This window comes from Buteo buteo, chromosome 27 (assembly GCF_964188355.1).
Source record: "Buteo buteo chromosome 27, bButBut1.hap1.1, whole genome shotgun sequence".
Lineage (NCBI taxonomy): Eukaryota > Metazoa > Chordata > Aves > Accipitriformes > Accipitridae > Buteo > Buteo buteo.
The window spans coordinates 12,325,473-12,350,009 of NC_134197.1; the positions used below are offsets into that span (position 1 = coordinate 12,325,473).

Here is a 24,537-nt window from a genome sequence, read left to right on the forward strand (position 1 = left end):
CGGATGGCTGCTGGGCTGCGGTGCGGGGGCCTCCCTGCTCTGGGCGCTGTAATCTCTCTCTGAATGACAGCTCTCCCTAGATAACTTAATCTGGACCCGGAGAGGCAGGGTGGCAGAGAGCTGTAACTTATGCTAGTGCTTAGTTAGAACCAGCGCGCCGCACCTGTAACCTCAGTTTGCCAAACTTCATCTCCCAGTTGCTGCTTTTCTTGGAGGACTAAAGAACAACCAGCTCCCAAACTGGTTATGGATATTTGTAGCTCGATCGAAATAACTTTTTAGCCTTCCCTCAACCAAAAGAGAGTCCTATACTGAGTATTTTTTTCGTACATTGTGGAATCTCCACGTATTTTTCCATTCCCTTTCCAACTCTCGTACTATTTTGTAAAACCTACAACTAGATGCCATATTGCAATCGTAGCTTCGCTGCTCCTCTCAACACACAGATAATACCACTTGCTTTTATGTGATTTTTTCCTTGCTCATATGTTCCAAGTATTTCATCAGACCTTTTATAATTGCACTGAAACCAGTGCATTTCCTGTCACTTGTGCAAGTAATCAGGACCCCTGAAATTTCAGGTATTGATTTTTTTGTGTGTCTGTTTTGCTTTGGGGTTTTTTTTAATGTTATTATATTCCAGGATATGACCCCCATTGGATCCCATTGAGGCCTACACTGCTAGGATAAGGAAGGAGAGATAAAAACAAAGGGGTTTTTACCAAACTTACCAAGAACTTCTTGGTCATGTCATCTTACTATTGGAGAGCAGCTGGTAGGTTTTTTTGCAGTGAATGGTATTTTCATCAAAGAAGTAAAATGTTTTTTTCACATGCATACTGAAGGATAATTCTACTTTTGCATTAAAATGCTCTGATTTCTGCGTTATATCATTCCTCTTCAATCAGAAGTAGAAAATCGTACATGGTCTTATTCCAAAAGACAAAAAGCATGCACAGACAGATCAGATTTGGTTTTGTTATGCTCTCATTAATCCACGCTCTATGAAATGTTTATGTTGGCACTGAAATGAGGGTAGCGTGGGATAAATGTGGAAGCACATCAGTTTAAGGTAGGATATTAATATGTCTTTGTACACCTAATACACCTTTGTGCAACTACATGCAGAACACCAGAAATGGTACGTTAGCCCAGTCAAAACTGTGCATGGTGCTTGAACAAGCAGAAGGGATCATGGTATGGACTTGACAAACCAGAAGAAAGCAGGGTTTCCGGCTCAAGAGCTTTTATTCTGCAAAAAGACAAAAGTTGTTGGAGGCTTGCTGTGTGACCGTGACTTCCTGCTGATCGATACCAAGTAGTTTCTGATACAATGTGCTAGGATCTGCTGCCAGCTAGTCTTTCTATCTCCATCTTTCAGGTCTTACCAGCATAGTGGACCACAGCTACCACTGTGTTTCCCAACAGAGAGGGACTGGAATACTAGCAAAATAGGATCTGTAGCAACCATAAACGTTGTCAATGACCCTGAGAAGTCTTGGTCATGTACAAGTCATAATAGAAAACCCATTTATTTACGACAGATTTTTTTAAATTTATTTTTAAGATTTTGTTGCTACTGCCATCAACTGGGTCAAAGCAATTTTCCTATTACTCATGGAGTCACATCGCTAATTACTGCTACTCTATTTTCATACTGTCACTTATACTGCATTTGTTTACCGACTCTTCCGGTCAATAAGTCACACCTATTAGAACATTTTAATAGTGTTCAACAGCAGTTTAGTGAAATTTCCAGTTGAACAGTATCCCATCCAGCATACCATTGGATATGACAATGAAAACAGTATCCAGGGGAGCAACATGAATTAACATTTCATGTTTGTTCTTCAGGAGACTGACTGATGCAATGTGTTAGTGCACTTGATGTTGGATTAGTGCAGTTGACATGTTTTTCTCTGAAGGAAGGAAAGTAATCTTAAAACCATTGAAAAATCAAATGAGACTGCAATGTTCAGACTACGGCTGCCTCTATCAGAAAGTAGACAAAACTATATGAAGTGATGAAGTAAGAAATGCAAGCCAGGAGTTCTATTTCCTACAAGTTGAAGTTCAAAGGAGAACATCTAGCGAAACTGGGGTGGGGAGGTAAGAAAACTGATCGAAAAAATACTTCTATCAAGGGGGAGTTAGGTTGTCCGGCTAATTGCCAGCTAAGAAAATATACTAGTAACAGATTGGAAGTTACTATGTATTACAATGATAGTGATTTTTTTAAAAATAAGATTTAAAATTCCTTTTAAATTTTTAAATAAAAACTTACGTGGCAGTGCAGACACACTTTTTTGCTTTTTGTAGTGTTCCTTTTATCTGAAGTGTCTGGTAACTGGTGTAAGTCATATGTGACAAATGGCATTTTCCTTCTTACGGATGAATTCATTCTTTTTGTCAACTGGAGCTGTGCAGGTGCAGGGAGAAGCATTTACTTTTCAAATATACCTTCTCAAACAAGGTTGCATGTGCTCAATCATTGCTTAATTAAAGTTGGTTTTAAATCTGAAGAATAGATTAATATAATGGAGACACATAGTTGTACTGAGGAACATTCTCACAGCGTAACAATATTACGGGCAAACTTGTTAAGTTAGTTGTAAAAGCCTCATTTCTCAGTGGCTGTGATTCTGTACCTGCAGGAAGATGATAAAGTATATTAATCCAATATGTTAAAATGTTGATGGAAAGTGCTAGAATGGTCTAAAATATGCTTAATGTAAGTGCAAGTTATCCACTTCCCTTTGAGCAGGTGAAGGTAGTGATTTTGAGAGCAGCATAACAGTGTATTTACTGCTGACTAAACAGCTGCAAAGCTGTATTTTTCTAGTAATAGAAGTTGGTTCCATTAACACTTTTTATTTAGTAAGAACAGTTATTTTTACTGAGAAATGAAAAAGCACTGACCACCTACCTTGGTCAAATTTATATATACTCTGCATTTAACTGTTACAAAGATCTGTAGTAATGATGACGAGTATAGAATTACTAGGGTCTGTAGGTATCTAAGTGAAGTCCCACAAAATTAGGATCCTACTGCATTAAGTATGTGACAATTAAGCTATATGACATATCTGCTGCCCCACTGAATTAATGAACTACTAAAGAATGGTGAAATAAATTATTTTCCCATTGTTAGAGATGGAAATGAAGGCAGGGTGATTTGCTCAAGGTGCTATATGATGGCTGTAGCAGAGCTAGGAAACTGCACCTTGGTGTTCTGCTTCCCAGCTTAAGTCCCAGACTGGGTTCTTCTGTGGCACTGACACCTGGAGGAAAATAAGGAAAGAAAACACATGCCTCACTGTGAAGGTATCAGAATAATTAGAATTGAAAAGCTGCTTCCCAGCAGTAAGTCAACTGACTGTATTTACTTGATTGCTATACTTGGCAAATGTCGCTAAGCTACCCCACATTTTCTTAAACATCAGATTGGGACACAGATTTGGCCTGGAATACATCCCTTACAAGTCTGTGTTCCTTCAGATATTTAATGTCCAAGTAGTACACCATTAAATTCTTTATCATTGTTATCTTCATTAAAAAAAAAACAACCAACCAAACAAAAAAACCCAAAAAACCCAGCCTCACTTATTCAAGTATTTGTTTGGAAACATTCAGTGACTTTATTCCTATTTTTAGAGGTTTGGCTGGCTGCCTTCCTCTTTCATGTCCTTCCATCTTCTCTTAGTTCCTTTCCACAACCAATGCTTCCTGTTTACCAATGTTTTCTTCAGCTCGTGTTGTTGGAGATGTTGTTCCAAAAACTATGAGAGTTATAAAGTGTAGTTTGGAGAGACAAGCTCCATGTGGAAGATTAGAAAACATTCTGTTAAGCCATTTTATAGTATTTTCCAATGTACTTGGTATTATCTCAAATCTATTTCTAGCATACAGAACAAAATCCGACTTTAAGACTATACGATCCTATACTATAACTTGTAATGTCTTTGGTAATAGTAAGCCTATGAGTAGCATAGTATGTTCTGAAAGAATTTGGGGGACCATGTTTGTAGCGTTGTCCTTTATATGCCCTTTGGCAGCAATGTTACTCTGTCCATTCTGCAAAAATACTGTGCTAGTGTGTAGCTGCCCTTAACAGACAGTTGTGTGCTGGAAAGGCTGTTATTACATAAATGCTCTTGAAACTGGTTTACAGTTATAATGTATGCAGGCGAGCTAAATTACTCCTACAGTTTTCTTTTTTCATCTGTCTTTTTTTTGGCTTTGTTCTGTTCCAGATTCTACCCTCTGCTCCTGAAGTATAATGGCTGCTAGCACAAAGTCCTTCCTGTGCATACAATCATCCAGGCAAATAACAAGATTGCAAGTATGTTCTTGTACCATGTATATACTGATGCAACTCTGTCCATTTTTATGATATGGAAATACACGCTCTGTCTTTGAGCAAAGCCACAGACTGGAAGATTCTGGGGAAGGACTCTATAATTTCTGGCTTGCTTAGCTCTTAAGTTTTGACAGTCATCCCTGCCTTCCAGTAGATTTCTTACACACTGTAAGTCAAGTTCTACATTTCAGCATTTGCACCCAAAAAAAGACCCAGGACCTGCTGCTTGTGGAACCTAGGGCTACTTTTTATATCTAGAGAAGAAGATCCTTAGCAATGCAACTCTTGCATTTTTGTAAAACAAAATTTGAAATCTCTAGCATATCTCTGGATGGATGTTAGACTTGCTTTCTTCTATATAGTTTACATCAGCTTGGATTCTTGAAATGGCTGACGTAATGACCAGGATGATGGAATAGACTGACCTCTCAGCAAGTTTGTGGGTGACTGAGGGGAGTGCTTGATACACTGATGGGCAGGGCTGCTACTCAGATGGACCTAGTCGGACTGCAAAAATGAGCTGTTGGGGACCTCATGAAGTTCAGCAAAGGCAAACACAAAGCCTTGCATCTGGGTTGGCATAACCCCATGCAGAAGGACAGGTTGGGAACTGACTGAATAGAGAGCAGCTTTGTAAAAAAGAAGCTGGGTGTCGTGGTGGACAAGTTGAATGTGAGTCAACAGTGTGCTCTTGCAGCAAATGTGTCCAGCTGCATACTGGGCTGAGTATAACTGGTAGGTTTGAAGGGAATTGATTCTTCCCCTCTATTTGACACTTGTGAGACTACATCTGGAGTTCTGTGTCTCATTTTAAGAAAGGCATGGATATACTAAAGCAAGGCTAGTGAAGGCCACCAAACTGTTCAGGGGGCTGCAGCTCATGACACACAAGAAGAAGCTGAGAGAGCTGGATTTGCTCAGGTTTAAAGAAGATGATGGTGAGGGGAGATTGTACTGCTGTCTGCTGCTTCCTAATGGAATGACGTAGAAAAGATGGAGCCAGATTCTTCCCAGTGGTGCACAGAAGGCAATGAGCACAAGGCACAACATGAGAAATTCAATATAGGAAACAACTTTTTTTTTTTTTCCCTACAAAGGATCGTCAAGTACTGAAACAGCTTGCCCAGAGACACTACAGAAACTCCATCCTTGCAGATAGTCATAGCTCAACTGGACATGGCCCAAAGCAACCTGCTTTAATGGAACCTGCCTTGAGCAGAAAGTTGGGCTGCAGACTTGCAGAAGTCCCTTACCACCTACATGAGTCTATGATTTTGTGATGTGATAGCAGATAGCTTCAAACTAGCAGTTCCACCCTGCCAGGGAAAGAGACTCCAATACCACTTTTTCTTTTGCCTAAAGGTTTTCATGAAACTATGCCCTGAAGGCAGGGAAGGCAGTAGGCCTGTTCTACTGCAATAACAAATTCATTGATGATTATTTTTTCCATGTATCACCAACTAAGCTATGCAAATGCACAGGGGAAATCATCTGTACTAAATTAAAAGAGGGTTGAGACTTTGTTTGCCTACTTTTATTATCTATAAGACAGCTTTGTCATAAACAGAAGCAGTGCCCTTTTCATTAAGAACTACTTTCCTACTATTTTAACTCACTGTTCTGAAATTCCATTTCTATGCCTTTGTCCTTGTTGACCATTTGTGAATCTTCTTCCAGTTCTATTTTCACTGAGATGGGGGGGAAGCTGCAGAACTGTATGCAGTATTCACGGTGAAGCTAGAACATGGATTTATAGAGACTGTGCAGACTATGTTCCACTAAGAGGGAAGAGACAGAAATGCACATATTATGATTTTGTGTAACTTTTCCTTTTAGTACATCTACTGGCTCTTTGTTGTCTCTAAATGTTTTAAATTGCTTAAAAATAAAATGCAGATTTTTCTTACCTGTTTATTTATTCACCTCTTATTGTTTTGTTCTTCATCCTGTCAATGGTACAATGCCCTATTGGTCTGGTCTGCTTGTATTACAGCTTGCTTTCATGACCTTTCTGTTCATGATGTCTGCTTCCTCAGCTGTGAAGAGTTTTATGGCAATTGGACACTTGGCAGAGGATAAAACCCCCAAGTTATGTGTCCATCAAAGGAAAGGTGAGTAGAATGTAGCCCTAGTCTGTTTCAGGCTAATCAGCACAAGACCTATCTATCTTTAGATAGATAATAATGCCATCCAGCCTGCTTTGGGAACTGGGAAGTTACTGAATGTATTGTTGAGAGACAAAAAAACCCTGGAAGTACTGAGGGATGGGGAACGTTGGGATTAGCTAGGGAACTTATGAGTAGCAAAGAAATGAATACCAGAAATCTAATATCTTAAGACACATGGGATCAAAAAGGGGTTCAGTAGTGCTGAAGAACTGAGTATGTGTCACTTGACAAGCAGGCTCTGGATATCTTTATTTGCTGTTGGATTGTCTCCCCATGTTTACTCTCTGCTTTTGCAGTGTGGTTGGGATGAGGAGTAATTGAACCAGAGAACTGTCAGCACTAACATCATGATTTGCTATACCTGAAATAAACCAGACACTTCCAAATGACTCAAACAATGTAATAGTCATTTACTGAGGAGTATGCATAAAGAGCACAACATGCAGGTCTATGTTCAGTAAAATGTTTGCTTGGCTGCTATTGTTTAGCCGCTAGCAGCTGTTTTGATTTCCAGTGAGAAGCGAGGACTCTCATCTCAATAGAAGGTAAGAGTTTAAATGCATTCTCAAATCTGGGCCATCATGACAAACGTATTATTAAGTTTTCTATGTAGGCCTATTTTCCACTGCATTTGGAAGGCAACAAATGCCATGTACTATATAATATAAACAATTTAGAACAATTTATTTAACCTGTAATTATAAAGACTTAAGCTTATGCTTCTTTGTAGTATCAATTACTGGCTTAAGAATACTTTTTCCTGAAACTAAGGAAGAGTTTATGATTCTGTAGGCTTTATATTTCCTTAAAAGTGATCAGTTATGAACAGAGAAGACATGTTCAGGACACTTACAAGCAGACTTGTAGACTCATGGTCAGAAAAAAACTAAGAAAACAGTTGAGTCTGAAGGTAGCTGCTGAAGTGAAATCCCAGTACCTTGTAAATATGACAGTGCTCAGGGAAGATGATGATACTTAACTCTTAGAGAATTCACTGAATCTTCAAAGACATATAGAAATGTTGCATAATTTCCATTGTACAAATTGCAAACTAGGACACCAGTGAGTTTGGCAGTCTTAAGCCTTGGTTGTTCTTTTTGGTTTTAATACAAGAAAGATGACCTGATCCAAATACATAAATTGCTTCCTTGGTTTAAAATAAAACAAATTCCTAATGGTGATACTTCATTTACTGAACTTCATAGAAAGCCATCTAGAAAAACTCTTGTCTACAGGTCCTGTACCTAATAAAGTTCATACCATCCTAAACACATAGAGGGGCTGTACGCTTTAAAATAACATGTATGAAGAATCTTGTTCCTATGTATAAAGGAGAAAAAATCTTAAGTGCATATGAGATGCCATCATAAAATTAATACATCAAATGCCATGAACTACCCCATTTGTACTAGCAGTGATGGAACCATCATTCTCTTTGCATTTACTACACAGAACAAGGGAGTTTGCTATACTGTGTGTAATAGGCCTTGCGAGCTGGCATCAGGATGTGCAAGATAGCAAGGAAAAACAGGAGCAAGGAATCAGTCATAGTAAACCTTTAGAAAAAATAGTTTTCTTTTCAACTATTAGAGGTGTGAATCTTGCTAAATGGATTTAAATTCTTTAAGGCACTTACCCTAAAATATACATAGCATCAAGTCACAGGTGATCTCAAGAACCAGCAGTCAAAAGGTGACTAGTAAAAAAGTAGTTCATTCCTCTGAGACCTTCTTTGGTAACTTCCTAGTTTCAGATTTATGTTGTTGCTTTCACTGATTAGCCTTTCAAAGTTTGCAGAAATAAACAGACTTACTCCCAAATAGCCATTTTACAGTGATTATGAAACTCTTTCAGATGGCAAGTACTAAATACATTTTTACCTTTTTATGGTGTAAAACTTAGCACATTCTAATTGTGTCTCCATTACTTTACCATAAATATTTTAATTTAAATTATGTTGAATGGTAGAAATTTTGTCTAGCTTTGTTTTGTGACTATGGCACCCCAAAACCCAGCAATAATATGGTGCTGCATACAAAATTTTATGCCGACCATATTCAGATTATCTTTTAAAATAAACAGCTTATACATACTTGACATTTTTACTTCACAGAGAAGAACAGTACTGCATACACAGAGTATTCTGAATTTTATGTGGTCTGCACATAAGATCTGCATACTTAATGGTAATTTGATACTACTGTGAGAATTCTAACCTTTTAATTTCCTAATTCTGTTTGGAATTCTTTAATGCCACATTAATGTTTTAATGTTGCTCTAGTTATTTCCTCTCTCAGAAAGAAGAAAAGATAAACCCTTATTAGTTTATGCAGCGTGTAATCCCTAGGAAGGATTTGCCAGGAACAGATAATCTTTGCTTGTGTCCAAGTCTTATTTAGAATGGAGGGTCAAGGGGAGCCATAGCCAAACTTAATTACATAAGCAATTCTAATTAATACTTATTCTGTAAAATACTATACTGAATTTTTGTTTAGATTTGTTCTTTCTGATAGCCACCAAAGAAAATATCTGTATAGTATTTATTTTAATAAGCAAAAGTCAATACTGTACATCACTCTTTCAATCCATGGATGTTCAAAGATAACTGTGTGTTGAGATGTTGCTGAAGGTTCATTATCTTCACTTCCAATCAAGTAGTATTTTTCATTTATTAATTTTTGTTGAAGCAACAAATAGTTTGCCTACGGATGCGTGCAAAGGTGTTTTGCATATGCAGGCAATGACGTAGAATTAAAACGTAAAGCAAAGTAGTTAATTCTCTGTAATGACTTCATCGTTGATCCTAGGGAAGGGAATGCATCTTCCTTTGGACAGAAAGCAAGCACTAAACAATATAAGCACTAAAGGATCACTTTCTTTCATAGAAAGAAAGAAATATTTTGTACCATAGCACATATATTGCATCCCCCCCCCCCCCTTCAGTTTTCTGTAATCTCCATAATTAGCTGATTACCCCACAACTGGAAGGACTGGAATTAGGTGGGTCCTTTTATGATCATTATGACTGCAAGTTGAAGGAAGAGGAGGAGCTGCAGCTGTCCTAATTTTACTTGAAATACTGGACTTAGGAACCTTTGTAAGAACACTGAGCAGTACAATCCCTTAGAGAAAGGTTACCAGTAAGTGTAACTGCTTACTGGTAGACTGCTTCTTTGAATTTTTTTTGGTCTTTGAATTTTGTTCTTCATCCTTTTGTTTTGGCCTCTGCCCATCATCTTTTCTTCTTCAGCTTCTTAAGTCACTTGTCAAAGAGCTGAAGGTCAGATCATCTTATCTGCCTTGTATGCCATAGGCCCTGAAATTTCTTGCACCAGCCCAAGTAATTTCTCTTTGAGCAAGACATATTTTCTATTTGCTTAAAACATATAATTAAATTTGGAGTCACACAATTTTAGAAGATAAGGAACTTCCTGTTCTCTTAACAAAAGAATGTCTTGTAAGGGCCCTGTGTCTGGAAAAAAAGTTGAATCAAGAGTAGGCACCAGAAGTAGAGATGGGACAGCCTAGTTAGGGGAGGGTTTATTTAAAACCAGTTGACTTACAGTAAGATGGGACTATGCACATTTGAAGTGGCTCATATTTTTATAGTAAAAATAAAATTTAATAAAGATAACCTTTTTTCTCAGCAAGAAAAAGGTGGTTTATTCATTAAAATATTTGTTAGAGGTGATAATTTGGGAGAGCCTTTGAGAAAAGGAAGGAATGGCAGTAAGTTCAATACTAAAATGTTTCAACTGACAGCCAGAGAAACTTTAGTCTTGAGAAAATATAAATAAAGTGTAAACAATATTTACTACAGGCTAGGTTCTGCCCTCAGTTAGACCAGTACATTTCTACTATTTCTAAAAGATAACAAAGAAAAATGTATAAAACTATCTAATACCTGAGATTCAGCAGTTTACAGAAGAAAGTACATTTTTATGTAACAAATAATCACTGCAACAACTACATAGGTTTAAAAACTCAAAGCTCAATTTTACAAATTTAAATAATGAGACCCAGGATAACTGAAGCTCTATACAAAGTCAGTGGCAAGGTGGAGATACAAACTTGGAAAAGCCTAGCTGCTTGTCTTATTTTCTGTGCTTTGAAGTATGCTAGTGCTGCTTATTCTATCAAGAATAATAATGCTGTAGTTTTAAAAAAAGGCTGACATGCCCGAACTACATGTATACAGAAAAACCTCAGAAGGCAGGCAACATTTCCTTTTAAAATAGCTTCTAACAATGACTTAGCATAATTATACATGCTCCAGACTGAGGTTTGGAAGAATGTTAACTTTCCTGTCAATTTAAAACCTCCTTTTGTATACAGCCAATGGGTGGGGTGCCACATTTTAGAGCACAGCATTTAAGTTAAAAACCCAACCATCTAAGGTTTGTTTTGAGCCTTACAGCATACAAGCTCAGAACTCAAATTTTGTAGAAGCACAAGTGGTTAGAAACACAGAACTGGATTTATAAAACAGATTAAAAGCACATGAAATAAACAAAAAGTTGATGAGCGCAAAGGTATGAGAAACAGCAGGACTCTGCCTGTTGTAGCAACTTCTATGTTAATGGCAGTGCAATTCTGTTGCAATTGCAATTGTTTCCTAAAAACATTCCTCCATTACTTCATCTATCCTATATCTTGCCTTATAATACCCATGTGGACTAAGATTGTTGTGAAAGGTCTTGCTGCTCCATCAGTGCCATTATTTGTAATGGCCACTGTAAACTGCCTGTTCTTCTGGATTCTCCTCCATACTTCAGAATTAGAACTCTGTGAAACTAATTATATTGTGTTAGTCCACTGTCATGGAACTCTTATCACTTCTGAAATTCCCTATATTTATATGATTAATTTGTATATACCTAGATGCTTACAATACAGCTCACAGCTACAGTTATGTCAGCACTACTAAAATAGGCAGCAGTAGCACAGTAGTTTACACTTGCTTCCCAGAATTCTTGAGCAGTATGCATACTGGGGAATACTGACACTGTCAGATAAGAAGAAAATGCACTAACCTTATTTTTCCACATATTAATTTCTTCAGAATAATTCCCTGTGGAATCACTAACTTCCAATGATTGTGTTGTTTATATAGCAACTTCAGTGGTAAATCAATTAAATCTCTGAGATTTTATAATTTTAGAGTCATACTGGCTTGAATACCAAGATGCTGGACAGACGGATGCCATGTATGATACTTCAAAGAAAATAATTTCCTAGGGTGTCTATGGCAGCATTCATAGGATCATAGACTGGTTTGGTTTGGAAGGAACCTTGAAGATCATCTAATTCAAACCCTCTGCCGTGGGCAGGGACACCTGCCACTAGATCAGGTTGCTCAAAGCCCCATCCAAAGCATTCTCATGCTTTTCTGCTCTACTTCTATGATTTCCTTAAAATGCTAATCCTTCTAGTTTGACAAACAACAATTAAAATACTGTTCTAAAATATTTCTCTTTTGATAGAATCTCAATTATGAAGTATTCTGGGTTTTTTTTCTAATTTCAAAGAATCTACTTCTCCACAGAAGAGAGAACTGAAAGGAAAATGTTCAAGTTTATAGGACCTAGTTTTAACACATTTTTAAAGTTTCAGTTGCTTGCTAGATCACTTAATGAAATGACTGTTGATGATGACTGATCTACACATTGCCAAAACATTCCTGTATCCATTTATAATTCTTAATACACAGCAGCATTACTTACCCGTAATTTCTGCAATTAAAAAAAAAAAAAAAGAAATTGCTATATTTATTTATCCTTTTTGTATTTTAAAACAGTTTGTTGCACAAGAAAAGTCAAGAATTGAAATGAAGATTGCCAGGAAGGAATAAAAGGCAAATTCGACAGCAAATTTTATCTGGAAAAGTGTGTGTGTGTTTTGGGAGGGTGGGAAGACCCTTCTCTCCCTTGCCCTCTGAAGAAGTTGTATTTTGAATCCTGTATTTCAGTAATGATTGTAAAGAAAACAAAAAAAACCTCTCATCAGTTTGATGTTCAGCAATATAAAACCAGAAATAAGCTAGATCGAATGCATCAGCCAATTGCATTCTCCTTTGTTTTTCTGTCAAAAGTATTTTCTTTGAAAGAACCTAGTCAACTCTGGCCACTCCTTATTTAAAGTTTTATTTAAATTCAGTCAGAGTTTTTCAGTATATATGTAAAATTGTTGGGTTTGTAATGTGGCTTTTGTTTTACTATGTTTTAGGAGACACAGTATTAAAATGATTTTGTTTTTCAGTATGTTCTCCAACATGAAGTAGAATGATATAAAGCAAAAAGTGAACACTACTGTTAAGGACTTGAAACTCCAATTCTTTGGAATGTGTCAGAGGTAAACCTAAAGAATTCCTTAAGTATGTTTTTATACTCAGCTCGAAAATACTTTGCCATTTTTACTAGTGCTTATAAACCCAAGTTTTGGATGACTGCTTGACCTTTCAGAATAAGGATGACGGTTAAGATCAGCTGATGAATATCTGCTTATACCGTTTGCAGGAATTAAGGTATTTGTCTATAACTGAGCATTGTGGTGGCTGGTTCTCTATGTGAAGGGCCTGAGCTTCCTCCATAGTATATGGAGAGAATTAAGAATTCCTAAGAGCCAATATGATGATTGGGGACTTTCTATTTTAGCCACATGGATATGATTAAGCAAGGCAGAGGCATAACATTTCACCATTTTGACCTAGGACTGCAGGGAAGCAGATAGTGCCGATGTGTTAATAGCTTTCAGGATATGAGAGATAGAGTTTAGAGGCTTTGAAGATATTTAACCTACTTAGCTCACCGACGAAGAGGATAATCTGATTGCCAGCTTAAAGAGATTTGTAAGCAACTACTGCCTCTACTCTTTCTGTTGAAATTGTGAAAAGAATTAGAGTGTCTCTTTAGTGACAGAGAAAGGAACATACACCAGTGACACTAGCTTGTGATTAGGATACCTGACTGCAAAAAGAGAAAATCTGGCTTGACCCCTGCTTGTTTATGCAAAGGTCTCCGGCAAAACTTTCTTCAGAGAGATTATTCCTTCTAAGAACAATCTAACTGGCAAAGTGTGTGTGTGAGCCAAATTGATTGTCTCCATGTACCATGCTTTGGTTCATTTTATAGTTGTCTCAGAGCATGTGACCTCGATTCCTCTGGGAAGGTGGCTCCAACCACTACATTCAACCAATGTGTTCAGACCAAAGCTATTCCAAAATGAAACCCCTGAAATGTGCATTGGTGCTGAGCATTTGACATCCACACAACTTTCGCTCTACAAATGGGCTTCTTTTGGACTAGTCTACTTGCTAAGGTAGCATGACTATGTGCAAAGACAGCAGAGTCAGCATACACCTCACTCCCTGGGCTCTCTTGGACAAATCTTACTAAATGTACTCTCCTAGAAGTCACACTAGTTTGGCTTTTACATTACTGTGAGATTGAGACCTTCTAGATCTTGGCAAAGCTAAGAAAAAGGTGGGGTTTTGCTATTCAGGCAGGGAACTCTCCTTGTGTAGAGAGGTATTCTTCAGTTCTGCCTGTGTTATTTGCTAAAGCACAATTCTTTAACCGAGTTAGATTATAAACCACTGTTTTCCCCTCCCGCATCTTCTTTATGGGCAGATTTAAACTCATATATAACCTGTGATAGAAAAGAGATCAATTCACTTTACCCATATTCTACCTTTTCAGTTACACTAGAGTTCTCTAGCATTAAATATCTGTTGTAGTTAACCTCTAAATATAAAGCCAAGCAAATAAGGACAGGACTACTGGGGTAAAAAAATCAAGATATTGAACCTAACAAAAATGGACAGCTACAAAGCATTATACCTTGAATAAAACACTTCCTGAGATTCATGCTAACAGTGGAGGCAGTGACATTCTCTGTCTTCCAAAGGAAGGAATCAGACACACCTTACATTGTTAAATTAATCAGCGTAGCCATAGTTACAGAAAAGAAAATGATAAAATTAAGACCTGATGTAAACAGCTGAAGCTCATGATAATGGCTTAGCTAGTTAAAACAGTGATGTAAATATTATATTAGCAAATAGGTCAGAAAATAGGCGTAATATTCCTCAGCTTAATCTCCAATGCCTGTTTATAACATACAAATGAGTAAGACAACAGTATAGAGAAAATGGAATAAAATAATCTAATAAATTAAGTGGGCATGGATTGCTGCATTTAAACCTTCTTAACCACAATATACACTAAGAAAAAGATTATTTCTAAAGGGTAGGAAAAGGTCTGATATTCTTTTCTTTAAGGAAACTGTAAAGACTAACATTATGTTAACAAAATGAAAATTAAAAGCTTCTCAGAAAGAAGAGAGTTGACAAATTAATACCTTCATGATATGCTTTCCTTGAATCCCTAAAGTATCTTGATATATATAAATCAGTACCTCATTTTTCAAGGTATATTCTGCACTTTCAGAAAGTGTTCTTAGCTCACTGGACGTGAAGTGAGGTGCTGTAAGAACTGCCCACAGAACTATCTGAGCTTCTGACAGCTCATTACCCTGGCCAAAATTACCTATAATCAGCCTGAATAGACCAGATATCATTAAATCAAGAATTGAAGCAATGTATATGATTCCTACTGAAATACAGCCTTTATGTCCAGACAGATACATTTGTCTGATCATAAGAAATTTTACAAATGTGTGACTCTCTTAAGAAAATGGTAAAGCACCTTAAAAGATTTACAGATCTTAAGGGTATGCAGTGTCAAGGCCCAGTAAAATGGAAAACTGAAGTTAATCTACTGAGACCTTACAGAGCATAACTTTTATTTTAGTCTCTCAAATTTATGTAATCCTAGTATTTCTTGTCTGAATTAATCCAAATGCCCTACACCTTCCATTTAATTTTTAAGTCACATTTTCAAAGCTCTCTGTGTGGCTCTGCAAATGAATCTTGAATTTTCTAGTCCAGAAACAAGTTTTATTTGCATATCTTTACATACTTTGGACAACTAACACTTAGGAAGGATATCTTAGCTAGGCATCTTGATTGTAACGATTAAAAATTTAACTACTGCATTTTTGGGACAGTGCGCATGAAGAGTGGGTTTGGGTCATTGCTGTAGGGGCACTTTCAGGTATAGCTTCACATGGTTCCAGTTTTGCCACTCTTCCTGTTTAAATGTGTATGACAACATCAGGAAACAGTCTAAACTGTAATACCACTGATAGCCTAACAAGCATGTCTCTTTTTTGTTCCTTTTTCTTCCCCCTGCCAAAGCAAGGTGGTGCATTTTGATTTGTTTCCAAACATACTAAAAGGTATGAGTAATTTGGATACCTTAGGGAGTAAAGCTAGCTGGGGAAAAAAACTCTAGATCCATGTCCCACCTGCCGATTATAACTCTTACTACTCTTAAGAGAAGGTTAAAAGCACAGACTGGCCCTTTCCTCCCCACCTTTTTTTTTTCTGGCTAACAGCAGATCTCAGGTCACCCATTTTGAAAAATGGTTATCTTTTCTGTTCACATCCTCATTAGACCAGTCATCTGTAACTTTGTCACACTGCAACATATTTTACTCACCATTATCCTCTGAGGCTACTCAGAGGCCTGAAGCTAATGCTTACGATGGTGGCTGGCATTAACAAATTTCAACTAGCCCCACTTAATACATTTGTTTTCTGTGTGCTAAAATATTGCACGGAAATTGCTTGACCTTTTTTTAAATTCAAGAAGTCCTTTCTAATTTTGAACCTTTCAACCTAAAAGAATTGTTATCTTTCTACTTTTTGTGGATTGAGGTCAGATACCACCCGGTAGCTACCCCCTGGGATTCAGCCCCACTGGGGCCTGGCCACCCCCGGGGGGGGGGGTGGTGGGGGGGTGAGCAGGACTTGCGCCCCCTGCTGGTGTGGCGGACCACCACTCCGCTGCTCCGGAAGGCAAAATCCATCTTCGATTAAGTCATCTAGAAGTTAGGGCGAGGCATTACAGAATGACTGTTCGCTAGCTTTTAATTTTTGCTGCAGATTACGACTGAGACATTGAAACAAAACCAAGATACTCTCTGTTGTATACTAAATTTTTATGTAAAGCATATGACTGAGGGATTTCTATACTAACCCATTCCTACGCAAAACCCCATAGGTGTTTCACTGGCTTAAACAATTTCCAACAATGTTTTAACAAGAAAGAATCTTAAATTAATTTAGAGAATGCTAAGTTTGGTAAGGAAATTAAAAATGTTCCTAGCTAACATCAGGCTCATATCATAAAAGTTACAGTTCAAGTTGCCTGGTAGTTGTTCTCCAAATACACTGTTGCCCCTCCACCCCCATCAATTTCTTAGTGATAGCAGAAATCACTTTTCTGCTAGGGCATTACCACTGTATGCAAAAAGTAAGTGAACTGTATCTGAAACATAGTTGTTAGAGTACCAAGTCACAGACACAACTTTGCAACATGTCATTTGTGTAGGAAGATACTGTTATGCTGTTTAGCTCAAGTCTAAGGGCAACTAAATAATAATATATATATGTTTAAGAAAGAATAAACAAAAAAAGTCAAAAAACTCTTTTACTTCTGAGGTGTTGTCCAGTATAGGATACTCTCTTATTGCATGGCTTTCAAAAAAGGGTATAGACTGATGTAGTTGCTGCTAAAAAAAAGTTCATCTTATTTTCAAGGGTCAAGCCCATAATTTGACCAGTAACTGCTGAAAATGACAATGTACAATTTCATCAGCATTTAAAAAGGAAAAACTTTTGCTGTTTCAGTAATGCAGTGAGTTGGGGTTTTCAACAGCATGGTATGCACATGACAGAACAGATAAAATACCACAGAGAGCATACTTGCATGCAATACTCAATGTTTTATCATGGAGATATTAAAAATCCATTACTACCAACAAAAAAGCCGAAACAAAACCTAATATTGCCAATACCTTTGGTGGGAGTCCTTCAAGTGCTGGCCAGCTACAGATATGTACAATAGGTCTTCCTATTTTGGTCAGAGCAATGCCCACTCATCTCTGGGTATCCTAAGCAAAAGAGGGATGTCAAGTAGTGGCAGAAAATAGAATAATAGTGTGGGCACCCTGGAAAAGCAAGCAAAAAAACCACCAATTGCAAACTGACTTTTAGAATGGATTACATTAAACTATATTTAATCTACACATGATTATTTAAAATAAAGGGCATTTTTTTGGTTAAGTCACTTGCATTTGGAAGGGAATTGTTCATAATCTAGTTTAGTTCAGTTAAATTCTGCAGGTTTCTCTTCTCATACAGATATAATATGGCTTAACTGTTTCAGCCTGGTTAATTCAGGTCAATACTCCTGAGCATGCTTTCACTGAAGGAGTTCTATATTTCATACTCTTGTTTTGTATAAAGCTCTATCTTGGCGAAGTATTTATAGAGCTTAAGTAAACATTCTTTGTTGTTGAATATTTCCTTTGGTAGTAGTTAAAACATGTATTAATGTCCAACGAAAACTGAGTGTTTTTACAGATGTTAAAAAAATATCTTTTTTGAAATTTCCTGGTTGAATTATTCAGGGAGAGATACTTTTTTTCCTTCCCAAAATACACGTGGAGTTGGAATAACCATATATTCCATATGTAGTTATACTCCATAACCACTGTTTAAGGAAAGAGAGCAATGTCATCATACATACATATATACATGATAGAATTCTGGGTCTGGGAAAGAATCAAGGACTCTTTCAAAACAGGAAAACCAAAACAGTTTTGAAGGGAATGGATTCCTGGAATTATCTCTACACAAAAATAACTTACTTATGCCAGAAATTCCAGTGAACTGTAATCCTAATGTCAGAAAATGTTGCATGAAGGACTTCAGTTGCTGCAGAAAAAGGAATACACTGAAAAAACTTACTTGTCTTCCATTCATCTAAAAGTATCATTCACAGCTATGTAATTCTCCTGATCAGTGAGCACATAATAAACATGGGTTCCAAAGCAATTTACTTTATAACATTTGACTTACAAAAGTCAGACAGGTTTTGTTTTGTTTCCTCTCCAAAAGATTTTTTAGAGTTCAAGAGAAGTCCTTTTGCTTGTTTTGCTTTATAAGCTTATTGTGGGAAAAAAAAATGTTTAAAAAGCTGGCCATGTTTTTGAAAAAGGCAGCTGCATAAATGCCTTAATTTCCATTTTCTGTTAAGTGTCAACTCTTCCTTAGCTCAGAAAATCACTTTACTTAAACAAGGGAGTTCATGAGGCATTTTTTAAAATTAACTACTCAATCATAAATCTTAAGATATTATCATAATTTAAGATTAACAACAAGGAACACAGAATAGAATATGTATTTTCTTCTGCCTTAATAACTACTATTTAAAAAAAAATCTATGATTGCATGTTTTTCAGGCTGTAGCTTGGCCAAATCTGAAAACAGACACAAACATAGCAAGCCTGGAAGATATGATGAACCAGTGGCAGAGCAACAAGGGTGTATTTCAGTGACTGAATCTTGGAGTGCAGTTTGGGTGTTCTTGGAATGCAGGACTCAGTTCTTCAGTTTAAACACTTCCTTGAATAACTAACTGATGGGTTAAAAACTCTACTACCCTAACAAATTTCAGTCAGAAAATAATTATAAAATCATTAACTATTGTTATTCACCTGAAGCTAATAAGCATATAGACAGACATGATAGAATGGTAAAAAGCATCAGGATGAAAGACACAGCTATTACTTAGTAACAGTGACAATCTTACAGAATTTTTGTCTTTTTTAAAGAGAATAATCCACATTTAATTTGCTTAACAGGGAATAAAGCTGCTCATGCCAGCTTTTCATTTTCCCTTAGGCTAGCCTTAATCAACAAACCTATTGCTCTAACCAATGTGTTGAAACAGCAGCCATCAAGCATGTCTTTAGCATGTCAGTCTCCCATTCAGCAAATGTTCTGACATCAATATGAATGAAGTTTAGCACTGTCTGCAGAATAACATGAGGGATTACAACTGCAGTGCTTATAAATAGCAAGTTTTAGTCCTTTGTAATGTGCCTAGCTAAATAAGATGGTCTTGGTTTCTTCTGTTTTCATCTTGATACTTAACACTGCAACTTCTGCCACTTAAGGTGCTGCATAACTCAGGTTATTTCTCTCATGTATTTTCTTCTGAGATCTTTGTCTACTTGAGTGATAACAATTTCAGGACACTGTTCAAAGTGCATTTTGCTGTTGCCAACGCAGCTGTTTGTGTGGCTGCAAGGTGAACCAGATCAGGGAGTCTTTCAGCTGAAACACTGCCACTGCTTTTCTCCTGTGTCAATTCCCGACTCCATCACACCCCCCCCCAAATTCTAGCACTCATGAAAGAAAGGGGGCAATAGAGGTGTAGGAGCATGGGAGGTATTTATGATGGAGAAGCTGCGTCACCACTTCTACTGCCAAATATCCCATCATGATCTGAGAAATTCCCATTTCTGATTCCAAAAAAAAGAGTTGCAATAGCTAGTCTGGATTTAAGGTAAAAGTAATGAAAAAAGGAATTGCTCATGCTTGTTTTTCAAAGCATCCTGCAAATAATGGGACACAGGTAACAACTGTTGTTTAGACTGTATCTTTCAAGATATTATAGGAATGTAACTTTTAAAGGAGATTCTCCTAAATATATGGCACTCTAAATCTAAAATTTAGACTATGATAGCAAAAACACAAATAGAAGATGACAAAATTTCCCTGGGACTTTAAAATAAACATATAAGAAACTAAAATACTTTAAATGTACTGATATATATTATGATTTCACTATAGCCTGTCCTACAATACATTATTTGTTCTATTTTTCAGCTTGAAACTTGGGATATAGAATTCCTTTAATTCAACTTCCACTAGGTTCTTGGTCAGTCTTATAAAATCAACTAAAACATATGCTTCTTATTAACGAGTCCACCACAGTGGCTAAGTTTATCACAGAACACCTATTGTTCCCCAAAGCATGGAAAAGCTCTATAATTTCCTAGCTATATCTAGTACATTAAGTTTTTCCTTTTAGTGTCAAATAATTAACCTAGTTTGTTTGTTCAAAACCATCAGTACAAATAGTGATGAAACATCTGTCATCTTAAAACTGCTTTTAAGATGGCAGAAGAGTAATTCTCCAACACAGCAACTGCAAGATTTTCTAGCTGACTTTAGAGATGTTCTAGCAGTATACAGGGGTAAGTCCTTCTTGATACAGAAATACGATGTCTCCACATTCCTTTTAAAGAATATTTTAAGCTCTCTCACATGCAACAGTAATGAAGTTCCATTTCTCATCTCAGTATAACTACATCAGCAGTTGAAATTGTGAAAAAAATAATTGGGTAGGTTTATGTAGGCTTCCACAAGGAATATTTTAAAATGAAAGGTATTGAGTTTATGTAACAGGATTAATTCTCATCAGTTAACTCATGATAAGTTAGTTCAAGATGGTTTAACTACTACTCTTTTTCTCCGAGTAGTTGTTATATCATGTAATTAATTTAAACAAGGAAGGAAGATAATTACTTGTTACCCTCTTCCAATTTAATTTTTATAAAAGCTAAATATATTACTTCCACAAAAACTTACTTGGTCAGACATTTATATTATTTATCTTGCCACATTCTCAAGGTATTCTGCACACCTTGTACCTATCATTGAAATCATGACTCCACAGCTCCCACTTTAACACAGTGCCAAGCTATACACAGCTGTGCTTCTAAAGCTGCTTTATAGGGTACAATTTGTTATAACACCCGAACAGTTTTTTCAATAACCTCTTAATTCTAACACAAAATTTACTTTGTTTTCTAAGTGTTTGATAGGTAGTGTATTTGTATAGATAGTTTTAGTAATTTAACTTTACCTGATGCAATTTTCAGGCTCACTTTTGCAGTCTGTATTACATCTGAAATATTCCCAAAGTAGCCAGCCCATCGGTGGAGTTCTCAACAAGCCATTCTCTAAACGTAAACGGTATGTAAGCAATCCTAACAGCAGGCTTAGAAAAATCAGCAACGTGATTTATGCGATACCTATAAATCAAAAGGATTAACCACTAGGGTTAGCATTCGCATTCTGCTACTACCAGCCAAAAGATTTTACCTCAGCAGTGGTTTGTTGTTCTGGATGAGAATGATCATACTGCTTGCTTTCTTAAGCTGCTCGGTGTTCAAATACTTGTAAATTGGTTAAGCCTTCTTACCATTTTTATGGCATCTTTCATAGTTTATGATCCACGGGTGTAATTATTGTTCTAGGCGTGGGTTTTTTTACTCTTTTTGTTTTCTCTCACCTCCCTTTAGTTCTTGCAGTAACCAAAAGCCCAATTGTGCATTGAGTCCTACAGGACTTTTAAATTTCATTCTATACACTTAAGCATTAACTATTTAATATCTGACTGCTACTGCTGAATTGTCACACTTAGTCTCAAGAATCGACATGACCGAGATCAACTGAAGGTAATTCACCCTTTGGACCTGGGAAAAGCCTCTAGGCAGAGCTTCAACAATTTATTCTTACAGTCCCACCCCAGCAATTAGACTGGAACAATGTTTAATAGAGGTATGCTTCACCAGGTCAGGGAACCTTCTATCCGTGTAACTTCACCCGATAAATGACTAATTGGCTGTATTTGTTTCAGTCTCAATTAACGGTAGTATAATTTGTATACTACACTTGTTAAAACCTGTAAAGCTTTTCTTTATACAAAGTTATACCATGCAGGCCACATCAGTGTCTCAAATGTTTTTCTTATCACATTATTTGCGGGGACTGGTCAGCTGCACTACTGACATTGCCATCACTAATGCTACTGGAAAAAAGGAAATAGTATTATTAGAACATCAGTTATGTCCACTGTAAGAGAGGGAAAAAACCCAACCCCTCACATTTGAGAGAGCATTCAAGAGATCCGTAATTCAGCAATTCCCTCGGCACGGTACATGTGCTGGCAGAAGCGGTGCGTGCCGCCTGCCACCGAGGAAGGTGTTCCCGCCTTCACCTGCCACCGGTGAGATCAGCCACTGCCGTGGCTGAGAAAGCGATGACAAAACAATGTTCCTTAAGCCTCCCGCTTATTCACGTTTTACGGTTTGGCAAAAGAGCTTTCACAAACGTCTTTCGTGAGTTCCAATATAAAGAGCCAAAAGACAGGACGAGTTCCCAGGTCCGCGAACACTCGTCCCAGGCGGGTGACGGAGAATACCTCGGGCCGTGCCGCTGCAGGGGAACGGAAGAGGCCGCAGGGCAGCGTCCAGGCTGCGCTCCCAGAACCGAGGGCCGTTCCCGCCGGCCTCACGCCCGCCACCTCGCTCCGCGTTCCTTCCGAGGCGGCTGACGGCGCAGCGCCCAACGCCAGTCCTCGGGGTCCCCCCCGCTCACTGCCGGCCCTTGGGGTGCCCCCCCCCCCCGCCGCCTCAGGCACCCCTCGCAGGCGGCGGCGGCCGCGCAGGGCGCATGCGCGCCGGCGCGCGCGCAAGGCGGGAGGAGCGGCCCCCCGCGGCAGCCCGGAGCATGCGCAGTAAGCCCAGCGCCGGAGCGGAAGGAGGGCGACGGCGCTGGGCACGAGGACTCCCATGGGGCGCCGCGAGCAAGCTGCCCACGTCGGGCTGCTTCCGGGAGAATTAACGGGAGCCTTAAAGACCCGCAGCGTCAGGCTGCCCGCAGCGGCGTCTCCGGGCGATGGCAGCTGACGGGCTCATTGGCAGCGCGGACGCTGTCTCTTCAACCAGCCATACGCCACCAGCTCGCACAGGGCGATGGAGAGGCCTAGGGGCGGGCTCCGCTCTGTAGCCAGCTGGAAGGAAAAAGGAGCCGAGGGGGCGGGGTGCGCTAGGCAGCCAGCCAATCAGCAGCGAAGCGTTTCCCAGCTGCCACCAACCAGAAGTGCCGGTTTCCAAAACAAGGGTAGCGAGCCAATGGGAAAGCCCGTCCTGCTAGAGTTCCGGCCAATCGAGCCAGGCCGCCCGTAGGCCGCGCCTGCGGCCTCCCGGCAGCAGAGGGCGCCCTCGGCAGCGGCGGCGGCGGCGGCGGCGCTGCCGAGGGCGGAGCGGGGGAGGCGGTGCCGTTATCGTCGTCGGTGTCGCCGCCGCTGTAGCGCGCTCGGCTCGCTGGCTCCGCCTTCCGCGGCGCTGCGCTCCCGCGGGCCTCAGGAGCAGGTAGGGGCTGCGCGGCAGGGAGGGGGCGAGGCAGGCAGGGAGGGGGCGAGGCAGGCAGGGAGGGGGGGAGCCGCGTTCCGCTTCCCCCGCCCGCGGCGGGGCCCCTCCGCCTGAGGAAGGGGCGACCCGGGCGCGGGCGGCGCCGCCGCCTGGCCGGCCCGTTCCCTTTGCGCCCCGTTCGGCGGGGCGGGCGCGGGTGCCGGTCGCTCCCCGGCCGAGGGTGGGGCCGCGCCGCCCCGCCGCCGCCGCCGCGGGGTCCGCCGTCTCGCTGCTCCCAGGGGAGCGGAGCGGCCCTCCCGCCGCCTGTGCGTCCGCGGCGCGGGGGGCGGCGGACGCGGCCGGTCGCGGCCGTCGTCGGCTCCGCTGGAGAAGTTGGGCGGGCCGGGCGGCGGGCGCCCCTGGAGAGAGCCTCCCGTCGGCGGTCGGGAGCCGGTTGGCGCGAACAAAGGCGGCGGGCGGGCCCGGCCCGGTGCGGGGCCGGCGGCGTCGCCGAGGGGCGCGGGGTGGCGGCGGCGGGCCCGGGGCCCGCTCAGCCGCGGCCTGAGCCGGTCCCGGCGGGTGGGTGCGCTCCGTGGGGCTGGCGGGTTTGCCGCGGCCGCTCTCCAGGAAAACCGGCGTGTTGAGAGGTCTCCTGTTGCATCGCGACTGGACCAAAACCCCGGCGTCTGACAGGAAAAGCGGAGAGCGAAGGGCTGACAGCGGCCGGGAGCGGGAGGGGACGGTCTCCGCCCTGGGCCCCCGGGTCCCGCCGTGCCGTCGCCTTTCGCGCGTGACGAGTTTTTCGGGCTTTCTGCGCGAAGAAGTGCGGGCTGTACGTTGTGCTCTCGTGCATCCAAGTAAAGGGATAAACAATGTCCGTTTTCCGCTTCTTTG

The 24,537-nt window shown here is 39.9% G+C and overlaps 1 protein-coding gene and 2 long non-coding RNA genes across 4 annotated transcripts in view; 2 read left to right on the plus strand and 1 right to left on the minus strand.

Annotated features, from left to right (window-relative positions):
- Positions 1–1,237: 1,237 nt before the first annotated feature.
- LOC142045200 (uncharacterized) lies at positions 1,238–22,946 on the minus strand. Its single transcript, XR_012654537.1, has 5 exons — positions 21,372–22,946; positions 18,304–18,370; positions 17,449–17,601; positions 3,224–3,281; positions 1,238–2,648 (listed from the first exon to the last, which is right to left on the minus strand). It is a non-coding gene; the product is annotated as an uncharacterized LOC142045200 (long non-coding RNA).
- Positions 4,270–6,918, plus strand: LOC142045201 (uncharacterized). Its single transcript, XR_012654538.1, has 3 exons — positions 4,270–4,342; positions 6,354–6,471; positions 6,825–6,918. It is a non-coding gene; the product is annotated as an uncharacterized LOC142045201 (long non-coding RNA).
- A 581-nt stretch (positions 22,947–23,527) lies between the features above and the next one.
- The window catches only part of ZC3H7A (zinc finger CCCH-type containing 7A), a 31,141-nt gene continuing 30,131 nt past the window's right edge, over positions 23,528–24,537 (plus strand). Inside the window, exon 1 of one of the 2 annotated variants that reach the window (XM_075058856.1) lies at positions 23,528–23,664. The gene's annotated coding sequence lies outside the window, so the exon portion shown is untranslated. The remainder of the gene's footprint in view (positions 23,665–24,537) is intronic. The other variant, XR_012654580.1, reaches the window with a different exon arrangement.